The sequence below is a fragment of the Sus scrofa genome, chromosome X (genome assembly GCF_000003025.6).
Source record: "Sus scrofa isolate TJ Tabasco breed Duroc chromosome X, Sscrofa11.1, whole genome shotgun sequence".
Taxonomy (NCBI): Eukaryota; Metazoa; Chordata; class Mammalia; order Artiodactyla; family Suidae; genus Sus; species Sus scrofa.
The window spans coordinates 28,817,393-28,833,739 of NC_010461.5; the positions used below are offsets into that span (position 1 = coordinate 28,817,393).

At 35.5% G+C, this 16,347-nt stretch overlaps 1 protein-coding gene across 14 annotated transcripts in view; it reads right to left on the reverse strand.

Moving 5' to 3' along the window:
• DMD (dystrophin) overlaps positions 1-16,347 on the reverse strand; it is a 2,622,506-nt gene that overhangs the window by 1,789,170 nt on the left and 816,989 nt on the right.

Consider the following 16,347-nt stretch of genomic DNA (forward strand, 5'->3'; position numbering starts at 1 on the left):
GTACTTGGAAATATAATACATAATCATAGAGGCTTCACCATACTTCAACCATAAAACATGCTTTCTCCACATATACATTTCGCATGCTGTCTCAGAATAATGTATACTCATATTGGATGGCTCCAAGTTTAGAAAGATATGATTCAAAATAAGTTGAAATAGGCCAGTGAAAGCTTTTCCATCTATTTTTTTCACTTCTTTACTTAGGAATTATATTGAGAAAAAATAATAGCCACTAATATCTAATATTTTTGGAGTAACTATTCATGAGAAACACTCCACTTAATGACTGGATCTTATGATTTTTGTGACATTTCTGTGAGATTAGTATTAGTATATTCATCCTAGATGAGACAAAGAGGTTGAATATGTGACCCTTTTTTACAAAACCAGATGATGATAAAACCAAGATTTTGGCCCAGATCTAACTTCTGGTGCTCATGTTCGTTTTATTTTATCATGCTGCTTCCTTGGCTCTTTCCTCCTTCCATTTGATTATCTTTTGAATATTTTATTTCTTTGCTTTTTAGGGCTGCACCCACGCTAGAGGTCAAATCAGAGCCATATATGTGCTTTGGCAAAGACAGCTGTAAATTATTCTTTTGAAATTCTACTCAAATAGTTCTGATTAAAAATTCCAAGGGGAAAAGAAACCACAAAATGCTAAGATACTAGAATTTTTTAAAAAGTATCTTTACTACTTAAAATGTACAGGTAAATCTTAAAATAACAGTGTCATTTTCATGAACCATTACATTTGTCGAACGTCTATAATGCATTGAAAATTCTATTTTTGTTTTCAGGAGCCCAATTTTAGATGCATCTGAGAAGTGCGTGGCTTCTAAACTTATGGACAAAGACAATATTGCACACTGACATGTGTCAAGTTTTGAAGAAAACAAAATGTAGGGAGTTGATAGAAACGCTTGCTCTTATTAAAAATATATATCTAGATAGATAGACAGATAATAAAGTCTGTCAAACCAGGAAGGATGTGGGTGGCAAACTGTTCATTCAAGAAGCACAGGGACTTGAAAAGGAGTAAGTCTTTGGCAAAGAAAAAAGCATGAACCCCAAGGCTTTAAGGATCATCTGGCATTGAAGATATGGGGGCTAGAAAGCTTATACTTTTGGGCAAGGAGCCTAGAAAAAGGTCGACAAGGCAAACAGGATCTTGCTTTGATACACATTTATGCACACAGACCAGGATATTTTATAATTCTCCCTTTTAAATTGGAATCAAATACAACAGAAAGGGAGGGAAGGATTATAAGTTAAATAGATGACTTCAGACACAACTAGTTGGGGCACCTAGAAAGTAGTGAAGTAAGAGAAAAAAAGTGGTTCCTGGAATGATATATAACTTTCAAACTCATACAATCAGTTGAAATCCAGTTTATATTTGTTATATCCACCACAATCTCTAATACAATGCTTCTCAAAATGTTCCACTAAAGTATCTTTCTAGCAGATGAGACAGGAATTATTTACCCACAGTCTGGCAGTATAAAGTACATAGTGACTGCAGGTTCAAAATTTCTGTGAAAGCATATGGGTTTTCTTATTTTATTTGGTTTTTCTTGGCCACACCCACACATAATGGAAGTTCCCCAGGCCAGGTATCGAATCTGAGCACCACAGCTGCAGCAACGCTAGATCCTTAATCCACTGTGCTGGGCTGGGGATTGAACCAGATCATTAACCCATTGTGCCACAGCGGGGACTCCTGAAAGCATATCTTTTAGGTTAAGAATTTATGTAGATTTTTGTCTTCCTCTCTTATGCATGTTTAACTTAAAAGTAATTTCAAGCATTTTGCCTGAAATTTCCCCTCCTATGGTCTAATTAAAGTGATGCTCAGTGAAATGTACAATATTTAGCCCATAACTTCATGGATGTTCAAGTGTTTAGTCTTATTCCTACTGAGGTATGAATACCCCAGGGAAAGCAAAATATCTTTTTTCTCTTGAATGATTTTCGTTTCCTTCCTAGATTCAACTCCCTTATTCCATAGCATTATAGGTATGATGTAACAAAAGCAGCACACATTTCCAGGGCAGAAATAGCTGATTTTTCCAACCCAAGTCTCCTATTCACTAGCTACACGTTCTCGGGCAAGTAACTTAGTGTTTCTGAGGCACAATTTATTCATTAGTAAAATGGGGATTGAAATAATACCACATCAGAGTCTTAAGCCTCTGAGGCATAAATGAAACAGTGTAGGTGTGTTGTACAGACTTGGCAAGGAGTAGGTACTCAATAAATATAGGATGGTTTTTTTCTGCTTTATTTTATTATTCCTTGGCTTCTCTTCCTCTGACCAAGTACTAGATAGAAATACAACTACAGTTAATTATTGAATCTACCAGATAATGCAGAGCTCACATACAATGTGTTCCATTTTCTCTTAGTTTGTACCCCTGTAAGAATGAAAGTCAAGGACAGAGGACATCCCTTCATATTCAATTACTAATACTTGGTGGCACAGGGAAAACATTCAGAGCCTTCAAGCTCTTTATCTTTTTTTGTTGCTGCTCTTTTGCTTACCTTTAATTAAATCTTCTTTTGTCTTCCTCCCTTTTCATCTTATGTGAAAGACATCTATCATGTCTTTTTGTTGCAAGTGACACATCATGAAAATAGTACTGTTTCTTTAAAAAGTCCCTGTCTTTAATGGCCTTCTTTTCAAGTATATGAAAATTATTTTATAAAACACACAAAACACTAAATGCACCTTGGGCTATATGACCTTGTGGCTCTCTGCCTTCAATCCCTTTCATGACTAATATTTCTTTCAAAAGTGAAATTTGGGTATTACTTAGCAGTTTCCTACATTCACTTACATATTGTCTTCCTCCTTCCTAAACCAAATATCAAGATGAAAGTCAGTAAAATGAGATAACAATCTTCTAGATCATTGTTAGAAATACAAAGGTATTCTGTATTTACATCAATTTATTTATATCAAAAAGAAACTCAGATAGATTGATTGGTAAGTGGAATAAACAGAGTGAAAAAAACCTAAGTAAAAAATTGAGAAAGGGACTGAAAGGAATTTGAAAATATTTAAATTGCTTCTCACTCTTCAGAGTTATATCAGTTTTTTAATCTGAAAATATGGAGAGATCAATACCATGTTCCAATAAAAGGTAAAGAGCACAGGAATAATTTAACACGGCCTTCTGGTTACAGAAAGGTCAGCCTCTGGCCCTCTCTGTTGCTAAGAAAGTCAAGATACTTTTCTGTGTTTCTGAATCTCTAGATATTAGAAACATCAAGAGCAAGAGAAACACCAAAAATGAGTGCAAAATTTATGCAAAATTTATTGATAAATGCTAATGACCATCTCCCATAAAAATAATGCAACCAATTATAGTATAAATAGTCAGTTTTCATAGATGATTGTTTTCTTAAGCATGGATTGTAAAAAGTATTTTATAAGAATTTTATTGAGGTATAATATATATATATATATATATATATACAGGAAAGTACACATATCTTAAACGTTAGCTCAGTGAATCTTCACAAACTGAACACATTCATATTATCATCACCCCAATGGAGAAAAGAATATGAGCAGCATCCTCAGAACTTCCTCACACCCTCTTCTGTGTATAGCCCTTTCAAGGATGACTTCTCTACTGATTTTGAGCACCACAGATTAGTTTTGCCTTCAAAGGTGTCCCTTAAAAACAGAAGAATAATGCTGGTTTCATATTTCATTTTAGGAAACCAATGACTGAAAGGCACAAGATTTTGGAAGAGAAAATTTGGGAAGAAAGAAAATTTCCACTGGTGAAATATGTTTTACACAGCAGAAGGAAGTGCTATAAAACAGTGAGTAAGAATATTCTCTCTACACACAGAATGCCTTGGTTCAAACCCCAGCTCTGCCATGTTTCAGCTGTGTGATATGAGTAAGTAACTTAATCTCTATGTATTACCTTTTATCATCTGTAAAAAAAAAAAAAAGGATGTACTATTACCTAACTTGTAATGATAATGCTCTGAAGATTTCAACGCACTTAGAAAAGTGCTTGTTCTAAGGTACACTCGATAAATGTCCTCAATCATTAATTTATTCCAAATTATTTAAGCCTAGTAATCTGTATTTTCTAAATTCTCCTTGGAATGTTCAGCTCAAACCAACAGAAGTGGTCAACTTCAGAGTATTAGTATGGGAATTAAATGAGTTAATAAATATAAGGGAGTCCAGCATGTCTCCTGGCATAGGAAATGCTCTATAAACTCTAATCACATTCCCCCCTTTCTCCTTCCTATTAAATGTCATCACCTGGAAACAGAGAGTAGGACTCTCCTTTGAGGGTGCTAGGGTCCTAGCAGGACTTGGGTAACTTGAGGAGAGTTAATAAGGGACAGTTTTACAAACATGAGTGCAGGGTATAAAGAAACTACTGGAACTGGTAATAGAGACATGCAATTATCACTCCTAGATGCATAAGGATGAAGAGAAAGAGAATGGTTACTGGACCCTGAACAAAGAGAGAGCAGAGAGGGTCACTTGACAGGAGCTTTGATATCTGGGTGATGAATACTGCTCTCCTGCAGTGAAAGAATGCCCTTATAGTTCCTCCTCTGATCTCCTGTAAAGGCTCCCAAGAGCCAAATCTAACTGGAAGCAAGAGGGCAAGGGAGTCTGCTGATATCATCCACAGAGCTCAGCCTCCCAAGGAAGAGAAAGGTGGAAAGTGGACCCAGAGTGATAAACCAAAGACATTCAACACCCCAGATAGGGAAAAAAACTCTTTTGATCTATGGGATCAATGTCAGGAATGCCCATGTCCGAAAATAAATGAAGGTCCAAGTGCTCCTCCCCAAAGTGCTTATATTATTTCTATCTCTGGTAATGTTGTTTTAAGAGTCTAATGAATCAGCGGGGCATGTTTTCTTCTATAATAAGGGTAGCAAATCACTGAAATGTTTAGTAGGCTTTACCAGATGAAAATCAACATTCAGCATACATCATTCCTCACTGTCAAATACTTCTAAACTTCTATAGACCAGGAACAGCATTAAAATCTGGGCTACAAAGATAATTAAAAAAAAATTCAAGGTATTCCTTGGAGCTAAGAAGAACTTGAGAGCTAAGTTAGATAATATAAGAGTTTTACAGTCTCTCCAGATAGAAGATGTTATTTGGCAGTAATTTCCTTTTTTTTTTTTTTAATTTTTTGGGGACTGCACCTATGGTATATGAAAGTTCCCAGGGTAGGTATTGAATCAGAACTGCAGCTGCCAATCTATGCTACAGCCACAGCAACGTGGGACCCAAGCCGCATCTGCGAACTATACCACAGGTCATGCTAAAACTGGATCCTTAACCTACTGAGCTAGGCTAGGGTTTGAACCCGTATCCTCATGGAGGCTAGTGGGGTCCATAACCTGCTGAGCCACAACAGGAACTCCTGGCAGTAACTCTTCGTAAAACATAATCACTAGGACCCATTGTGTATGTTATACTATTAAGTATATAAGAAAAGATTCAACCAGACTGCACTTAGAACTTTCAAAGCAGCCACAAAAATAGTTCATGGAAATCAAGTCATTATTTGTAAATGGTCTATTATAAACTTCAAAGTAAAATGTGCTTAAGCAAAAGTCAGTATGTTTTGTTGTCTGATCAGGTCTATCTTTAATATGCTTTATAATAAAACTGAATTCTTAACCCAAGCCTGTGTTTTCTTATCTATAAATTAGACAGATCAGTATTGCCCTTTTTAGGGCCGCACCCACAGCATATGGAAGTTGCCAGGCGAGGGGTCCATTAGAGCTGAAGCTGCTGGCCTATACCACAGCTCATAGCAACATCAGATCCTTAACCCACTGAGCAAGGGATTGGACCCATATCCTCATGGATACTAGTCAGATTCGCTGCCTCTGTGCCACCATGGGAACTCCCTAGACAGATCACTATTAATTCAAGTGCCAATGATCCTGAAACAAAAATTAGTAAAATTATAAGTAATTTTCTATTTCTAGATATAATTCACAAATAGTTATTTTAAAATATGTGGAAGTCTTACAAACCATGATTTAGCTAATTCTCTTATATCACCTTTAAAGGTCTCCTATAAATGTAAAATTCTGAAAGTTAAATTCATTTTTTTTCCTGAATCACAAAGGTATGATTTAAGCTTAAGATAGACAGTGAAGGAAATGGTAGTTGGATATCTTCTATTGTGTAGAGGCTTTTATAACAGAAAAAGTACAGTATAAGTTTTGCAAGATGAAGCACTTCATTTCAAAGCATCTAAATAACACTCTGATTCTTCGAAAAGAAAAAAAAAATACTGTGACACAATGGGTACACTCACTAGAGAAATGCCAACTATTAGCACTTAGCTTCAGGCAAAATGCAGAGGGAGAAAGAGCTAGTCAGGCTGTTCAGATCCAGTAGAATGAGATTTTATGGGCAAAGAACATATGAAGATGCTTTTAAATAATACATGTAAATTTTATTTGTAAAATTAACATTGCTACAATTTCTGAAAGACACTGCAGTGCAATTGTGTGTGGACAATTATGTGACAAAACACAGCCTCTTCCTAATCATTCCCTGCCCCAACCTACTAGAAAGTCAGAACCACTCATTCTCTCTCCTTCCATGGCTATAAGGTGGGTCTGGCAATAACAGTGCCAAATCAAGAGAACAGGAAACATACAGAAAGGACAAAATTCACATAGGACAGAATAGTTAAATAAGAGCTTCTGTCCCTACACTAAAAACCTAGAAGGCTGTAAATCAACATATAATAAATATAATTCTTAAAATTGATGAGGATTAAATCATAGTTAATAAAGGGAAAATTTTACTTGTGAATTTTGTGCAGTTATTTCCTGAGAGATCCACTCAAGCATATCAATTACTTATTGAAAGTTTTCCATGTGAGATTCATGTAGTTACATCTTAAAGAATACAGCATCTTGGAGTTCCTGTTGCGGCTCAGCAGGTTAAGAACCCAAGTAGTATCCATGAGGATGCAGATTCAATCTCTGGCCTCACTCAGTGGGTTAAAGATCCAGGGCTGCCGTGAGCTGTGGTGTAGGTCGCAGATGCAGCTCAGATCTCTTATTGCTGTGGCTGTGGTGTAGGCCAGCAGCTGCAGCTCTGACTCAACCCCTAGCCGGGGAACTTACATATGAGAGGTTCCTTCCTTTAGGGCAGGTGCAGCCCTAAAAAAAAAAAGAATATAGCATATGGGGTCAAATAGGCCTTCACTTAAATGCAGTCCTAGCATTTCACAACTGTATGAACTTGGATAAATGATTTAGTATTTTGCTTATTTTCCTCCTGTGTCAAGGAGAAAGAGTAGCTAAATTATTCAACTAAATGTAACAGACATTATTCAACTACTTTCTATTGTGCCTGGTGCTGGGAATAATCGGGAAGATAAAAGATTAAAAAAAAAAAGACAGATTGCCATTGTTTTTGTAGTTTTAGTCACAATCTAGGAAGGATGTATCATAAAAGCAAATATAAGTATTATAATTCTCTCAATAGTGGTGTTATAAGTATGGGGCCAGCACAAATAAGAGAGATGTCATCTTTACTTGAGAGAATAAGAGAAGCAAAAATCCTAGAACTGAATTTACAATGTTAAGTAGGAAATTAACAAGTAGCTATGGAAGGAGGAAAAGAATGACAAGCGGAGGGACATTTCAGATGCTAAGGACTGGATAAATTAAATTATTTTAAACCACGATAAATCAGGTCCTAGAAGACAGGTACATGGAGGGAGGGAGAGGATGAGACTTGGGCTGTATGAGAGGCCACAGAAAAGAGATCTCAGTCAGCCAATGCAAAGGGGTTTGAGCAAAAATCTAATGGTCTTTTGTTTTCATTCTTCTGAATAGGGTATGTAATCTTGAAGTGTTTACCATATTTTTCACATTAATATTTAGACTGATGTTTTAAGGTAGTTAATATTGTTTAGGAAAAACCAATATTGGCATTGTTTACAGGCTAATTTTTGAGTCCTAATAATTCAAGAGAATTATTTTTGTGTGGAAATATTACTTGACAAGGGAGTCATGTTGTTTAAGAGTAAGTGCTCTATGTTACAAATATGAGCTCCTTAAAATTCTAAGCAGGTATCTGCCTTTCCACTGGAACTTGTTTTTGCATAAGCAGAGGTCACCATCTATGGTAGATTAATCCCCAAACTGAGCCAAATATTTCATCCTTTCCAGAATCCACACCCTTTGCAATGGTACTTTGCTGCTCCTCTCATGAAGAGGTGGTTTCTATTTCTCTACCTCTGGAATCTGGGCTGGCCATTGCCTTGCTTTGGCCAAGAGAATGCAGTGGAAATGATGGTGTTCCACTTCCAAATGTAGGCCTCACAAAACACTTTTTTTCTCTTGTTCATGCCCCTCCTTTATCATATTAACACACCTGAGCCAAATAGCTGGAAGGTGAGACATGTGAAGCAGAAGCAAGTTACCCCAAGTAGTCCCAGATGAAGCCACCCCAGACAGGCTGACAACCAGACATGTCACAGAGTGCAGCCAAGATCAGCAAAGCCACCTGGAAAAACCATAGCTACCTAGGGACACATGAATAATCCCAGTGAGAGTTGAATATCTGAAAGAATAATAAATACCTGTTATTTTAAACTACTGAGTTGCAGGGTAGCTTGTTACACAGCAATAGCTGATACATGTTCATATATGAATGTTTGTTTCTACACAAGAGCAAGAAGTCTAAAAAATCAAACTTTTATAAAGATGGAAAAATTATTTATGTGATGTTTTTAAAAGATCCCTTAGAATTTTTGTGAAAAAGAACTTTAAGCTAGCAAACACTTCATTGATGAAACTAAATATTGGCAAAAAGTCACTGTCTGTAGAGATGTGAGTTAATGAATTATCTGGAAAAGAGCACAGTCAATATACTCTACAGAGATCCTTCAATGCCATCTTAAAAAAAAATACATAGTTCAACAAAGCCCCTCTGCCCCCCCCCTTTTTTTGGCCACATTCACAGCACATGGAAGTTCCCTGGCCAGGGATCAAACTTGCACTGCAGCAGCTACCCAAGCCAATCCAGTGACAAGGTCAGATTCTTAACCCCCTACACCACAAAAGAACTCCAACAAAGCCCTATTTTTAAAAATTCTCATCTTCATCAAACAACAACAAAAAATAATAATGTCAACTTCAAAAGACTTATAATGCTACCTTTAATAAATATGTGTTTTTTAACTCTTCTGTGGTAGTTATATATTATAAACACAAAAAAATTTATTCCTTGCTCAACGTGTTCATTCAAAGTTCACTTGAATCTTATGAGAAGTTAAAGAAAAGAAAACTTTTTATTCTTCTATTTGCTCTGTTTTATTCTTCTATTTGCTCTGTTTTATTCTTCTATTTGCTCTATTTTATTCTTCTATTTGCTTCTATTTTTACTCTGTTGTCACTTTAGATAAAAATTCCTGTTTATCTAATTTTCTTCATTCTAAGTTCTAATTTGTAGTGGTTTATCATTCAGACATCTTCAAAATAAAAATAGTGAGTCAAAAAGACTTCTCTGTGAATTAAACTGTCACCTCTGGTTAGTGTTTCTGAATAATACATTTTTAAATAAATTAAGCTGAATGAGAACCAAAGGGAAAAAGTTAGGTTTGGCAATTTTTCCTCCCAAAGCTAATGAGATAAATTTTAAATTGTCTTGTAGATTAATTAAAAAAATCTTAATAGGTATCTGTTTATTTCAAAAATAGAAAAAAATACTTTAGTAAACTCTTTAAACAGATGTTTTACCAGGGTTTTTCTACTATTACATGACTTAACTTTAAGAGGTGGCTAATTCAGTAATTTATTTTTATCAACACCAAGCATTTGATAATTATAAAACACTGCTGTGTAAAATGTTTTATTTTATGAACACAGCAACTGTCCAAAAATATTACTGAGCAAAAAGGAAACTTAAACCTCTTGGTTTAAAAATATAATAATTTACCAGATTTTTTATAAAGCATACCGATACCTATCAATTATTTAAATGGTGGTTTTATTTAAAAGGTTCGTTCTCACTCAACTGGTTGAATGACCTTTCTTAGTCTTTTAAATTTAAATACTACTAGGAATGCATTAGCAAACTTCTATTGAACTTAGATTGTAAGATCCAAGATGGATGTTTAAACATAAACTTAACCTTAAATTCAAAATAGAAAAAAATTAATTTTAATTGTTTGGTTTTAAAAATGGCTACTTCCCCTGCTGCATAGCACTGGGAACTATATCTAGTCACTTATGATGGAGCCTGGTGGAGGATAGTGTGAAAAAAAGAATGTATATATGTATGTGTGACTGGGTCACTTTGCTGTACAGTAGAAAACTGAACACTGTAAACCAGCTATAATGGAAAAAATAAAAATCATTAAAAAAATGGCTCTTTCTGATTTTAAAACTAGTGAATATACTTCTATGAAAAACTATACATAGCAAAATATCACAAAGAAATAAAAGGTATAATCTCAACACTCAACCACTATATTTTTGAACAGATTTTTTTTTATTCAGATACAAGCACTTTTTTTTCAAACTTGAATTGTCTTATACTCTAGTCCTTCTCTTCCTCTCTGTATTCCTCTTCTCTTCTTCCTCCTTCATTCCCTACTCTCTCTTCCTTCATCAACCCAAGTGCCAACATTTTTAAGTGTTTCTTAATTAAACCAAGATGTTCTAAGAATTTTAAGATCCGTATAAAACTTATTGTTTGATATTAGAAGGAATTTGTGAAAAAGGTATATTTCTACTTTTTTAGACATGAGAGTATTAAGATTCAGAAGTCTTAAGTAAATTCATCAATGTGTTTATTCTTAGATTCAAATCTATTTCCTCTAATTCTGAAAGCTATAGCTTTGTCCCTACACCACATTCTTCTTTTTGTTTGTTGATTTTATTGAACTTCCTATGATAAACGTTTCCCTGCATAACTAAACAAAATCTATAAAATTTTATTTTGAAAAAAAGAGGGCATCGTGGTGAAGTCTGCATGTATAATCTATTAAAAATAGATTCTTATATTGGCATCTTCCGAACTATTAAGTTGCTCACAGCTATGTTTATCTTAGACCGTGTTATCAGGTGCAAAACTAAAATGTGTTTGCATCTACGATGAAGAGACAACTCTTCAAATCTAGCCAATTTGAGAGTTTGCAAACCATAGTAGACCCTCTAGATATTTATAATCACGTATCTTGGAATTATTCTGACTTTCTCATTTTATGGAATATATTAAGTATGGTATGACTGTTTTGAGAAGAAGGATTTAGAAGCTAATTTATCAAAATCCTATTCTTTGATGTTTATGTTTATCAACCTTTGATAATTCTGCCCATTTCCCATTTCATCCCTAATATAATTGTGTTGGCAAACCATGAGGAAATAAGAATTGCTTCATAACGAATGTGTAGAAAAAATAATACAGAACACTAAATATAGTTGTCTGTTTTAGCTCACAAAACAGGCATCATCTTGTACAGTAACACTTCAATTACTACCAACAAACTTCTCATAACCCTATTTTAACAGCTCCTTAGAGGCACTTAAAAATACACATGATCATTAAAATGGACTCTGCTTTCTTTAATGTAATCTTTAGTGACTAAAATCAATTTGACCACAAATTAGTCTTTAAAAACCAATGGGGCTTAATATGGGAAAAACAGTCATGGTAAAGTGCTACAATCTTCTTGTATTTTTATTCATGATCTATCATGAATTGAAGAATAATAACAACTCTAATATTTTAAGGATAAACACTTGTTCAACTGACACATAGCAGATAGTACATGGCAATAATAATCAAAATTAGAAACAAAACAAAATGATGCAGAAACATAATATTCCCAGTTTTACAAAACCTAATGGCAGTAATAAATGACATGACTTGTCAATGTCTAATGTACACACCTGGGATGAAACTGTCATTAATATTACCCAGAATTACATTGAACAAAATTGTCAGTTGGAACCAGAATCTAATCAATAATGAAGTTCAGACTCATTGTTTTTTGTTTGTTTGCTTGGTCTATGTTTTGAAGATTCTGCATACCATATCCTATCGTTCTTAAAATGCCTTTTCCTTGGTTCCTTGCTGTAAGCCTCAATTCCAGTTCTGGATAGAACCACCCTCCCCCAACCTCTGTGATCCCTTTTTCATATATTTTCCATATATTTATTACTTTCAATCTTGGTCCATTTTTCTTCTCATCCTTACCATCAGTCCACATTCTAACTCTTTCCTCAGTATCTTCTGAAACCCTAAAATGTTATCGACAGTTGCCTTTAGGCCCTCAGTCTCAGTTACCCTACCACAGACTCCTCTTTGAATTTAATCCTCAATTTCATTTTTCTGAAATCATAACAGGTTAAAGGCTTGCTTCCTTCTTCCCCTATGATTTAAACTTTTGAGTGCCATCCAAATTCACATGTTGAAATACCAATGCCCAATGTGATGGTATTAGGAGGTGGAGAACTTTGGGAGCTATTTAAGTCATGAGGGTGGAGCCCTCATAAATGAGATTAGTGCCCTTAGGAAAGAGGCCCCACAGAGCTCCCTAGCCTCTTCTACTATGTGAGGATACAAGAAGGAGACCTTTACCAGAATATAACCATGCTGACACACTGATCTTGAACTTACAGAACTCTCCAGAACTGTGAGAAAAAAAATTTTCTATAGTTTATAAGCCACTAAGTCTCTAGAATTTTTTTATAGCAGACTGTAGGTTAATACTTTGAGATATTAGCAGAGCTTTCCCCTGACTCTTGGAATCTATATATGTGTACTTCCCCAATGTAGGTTTGTTACCATGAAAATGCAAAGAGTTATGTTTCTACATAACATCTGAAATCTATGGCAAAGATAAGAGCTATGCTTTGCAAAATCCTCAGTATGTTGAGTACAATGACATATTATCTCTCCTATAAAAAAAAAGAGAATTGGGAAAATTGTATGATGATGTAGAAGCAAGTCTGCCTCATCCCAAAGCAGGTAAAGTTTTACCATCTGGAAAAAGGACAGGATTAAAATGGATTGTGGTAAGACAAATAGCCTTTATTGTAAGTTTCAGAGAAGGGGCTACATATCCCACTTCCACTCTGAGGTCAAGTCTCAGAAATCTTAGATGTGTTGGGAAGTATCCCAGATCTGAGAAGACCTGTGCCTGGCTTGTTAAGATGTGCACTGGGAGATTAAAGAGTCCTCCCCCTAATCCCCAACTCTATAGCACTGGTGCAATAGAAAAAAGGCAATAGCAATGAATGAGGCAAGTGTCAAAGTAGGTAATACAGAAGGGCTGCCCCAGGATACTTGAGGCATCCATAAATTGGTATGAAAAGGACACAGGAAAGAACACGATAGCTGAGGGCTTGACAGAACTTAAATCATCTCTAGTGGTGACTTGGGCATAAAGGACAACAGGCAAGAACAGATAGCATATATTAATTGTAGCAGCAGAATACTCTGAGTAAGGATGACTATGGACCTGTGATCCCTGATAAATGGATGTGACATAAGCCCCTTGAAACTCAGAGGATGACATAACATCATGAAAAATGCACTGTTGACCATAAAAATATTTAATACCTTTACCTCATAGCTCTTTAAACTGCTAAGTTCCAAAGTTCTGATGCTTTAACCATCACTTTGCATCCATACACATGACCAGTTCATGTCTCTTCATTTACCCTGAATTATTCTACCTCATGGAACACAAACAATGAATCACTCCCTCTAATAACAGTCTACTATCCTTGAAGCTTCTCTCCCCACTTTAAAATTCAACAAAATGTTTATTGAGTATCTACAATATTACATCAAGTGACGTTTGATGGATAATGCCTCAGTTTCTACATTTCTGGAGCTTATTGTCTCCCCAGGGAGAGAGACAAGAAATAAGGAAATAAGTAAATATATATGTGTGTGTGTGTGTGTGTGTGTGTGTGTGTGTGTGTGTGTGTGTGTGTGTGTGTGTAATTACAGGTTATAAGATTTCAAATGCTAAGACAAAAAGAGTTATCAAAAAGAGAATTATAGGTCCAAGATACATAGATAAGGAGTTGTTTCATTCATGGTAAGATCTAAGTGATGAGATAGAGACATACTCTTGAATAAGGGGGGTAGAACTAGAATTAGAGATGGGGGAATGGTATGCACAAAGGAAAATAGAGAGAGTGGTGCTTAATGAAGTTAGTAGCCAAAGAGGGATAAAGGGTCAGCCATGGTACAGATGTTATTCTAAATGCAGTGGATATCTTATGTGGAATCTGAAAAACACAACAAATTAGTGAATATGACAAAAAAGAAACAGACTCACAGAGAACACACTAGTGATTAACAATGGGGAGAGGGGAGGGGGGAAGGGAAAGTTAGGGGTAGGAGATGAAGAAATAAAAGCTATTAGGTATACAATAAGCTATAAGGATATATTGTGCAATACAGGGAATGTAGCCAATATTTTATAATGACTATAAATGGAATATAACCTTTGAAAACTGTGAATTACTATAACTATATAATATTGTACATCAACTATACATCAATTAACATAAATAAAAGTAAATAAAATGGAAAGGTTTTGATGAGTAGAGGAGGGATATGATCTAAGTTACATTTTATAAAGATCTCTGGCTGTTGTGAGAAGGTATGAAGAAGGGCAAGAGAGGCAATGCCTCGACCCACTCCTTTTTAACTTGATTTAGTGGTAGCTATGACCACATCATCAGTCCTATCTCTCTTCCTCCCTCAACTATCCATCATATTTGCCTTAGCAATTATCAGTCTTGATTTCATCCAGTCTTCTATATTGTTTGTTTGTTTGTTTCCTTTTCAAGTCCTGTGTAGTTGCTGAAGTATTCAAATAACCCTTCCCTGGGTCCTCAGAACACATGACATTCCATTAGGTACCCTTTCCTCCTTCCTGCCATCTGTGTGGCAATGAGTACCCCCCTCCTTTTAAAAATGGATCTCGGAGTTCCCGTCGTGGCGCAGTGGTTAACGAATCCGACTAGGAACCATGAGGTTTCAGGTTCGGTCCCTGGCCTTGCTCAGTGGGTTAAGGGTCTGGCGTTGCCGTGAGCTGTGGTGTAGGTCGCAGACGTGGCTCGGATCCCGCGTTGCTGTGGCTCTGGTGTAGGCCGGTGGCTACAGCTCCGATTCGACCCCTAGCCTGGGAACCTCCATATGCCGCGGGAGCGGCCCAAGAAATAGCAAAAAGACAAAAAAAAATAAAATAAAATAAAATAAAATAAAAATAAATAAATAAAAATGGATCCCTAAATATGGCCATTGAGATTACTGGCTACTAGCTTTTGTGTGATTTTGATTCATCTTCTCTCCTCTTCAATTATGCATATCTATCAGATAGTATGCTTTAGTAGGAAAGAACCAATTTTCCAAACCAGGCATTCCTAACCCAGGCCTTTGTGTCTTAGACTTTAGCATGTATCAGAACCACCTGGATGAGCCTGTTAAAAAAATACAGGTTGCCAGGTGATTCTGATGCAAGTGTAACATGGATTACATTTTGAAAAACTCTGTTCTAGACCCAGCTTTTCCACTGATAGTGTAACCTTAAGGACATCAAAGCACCTGTCTGAGCATTCATTCTTTCTTTGAAGTGGGTTAAACTGGTTATTTTCTAAGGACATTCTTAGCATTCACATTCTTTTATTCTGTGTCTAGTGTCTAAAGAAATCTAGGAGAAAAAATACAAATATAATAAAACTGTGTAAGCTAAGAATAGCTACTACAAATAAGCAAACACTCATCCTTGGGATTCCCAAAAGTAGATATAGAAATGGAATTATAATAGGTTATATAGCTGTTATGAAATAAAAGAAAAGGACTAAAACCCAAGAGGTTCACAGCCTGAGCTTCTCTGGGACAAGGGAAGGAGGTTCATGATTTCATGGGGTCCCTGAACTTAGGGGAAAAAAAATGACATCTTCATTATATATCTAAAATAAATCTATCATTTTCCTTCTTTATGATTCTAGGCAATTAAACATCATTAGCAGTACTTGAGTTTTTTTTTGATATCACATGATACCTGCTACAACTATCTCTATATCTGGCTTACACTCTTTAGAATGATAATGGCCATTAAACCCTCTTCTATATCTTAATTAACACATTGAAAAAATAACCCCATCTATTAATATGTCACAAATTTATTTAATGTTTTGATAATTGTATTTCAATATAATTGGTTTTCTTTGCAACTTTATGTACATTTTACAACATACTTAAAAAACGTATTCGAAGAAGAGGTCCATAGAATGCATCAGATCGCTTAAGGTATCCATGACATAAGA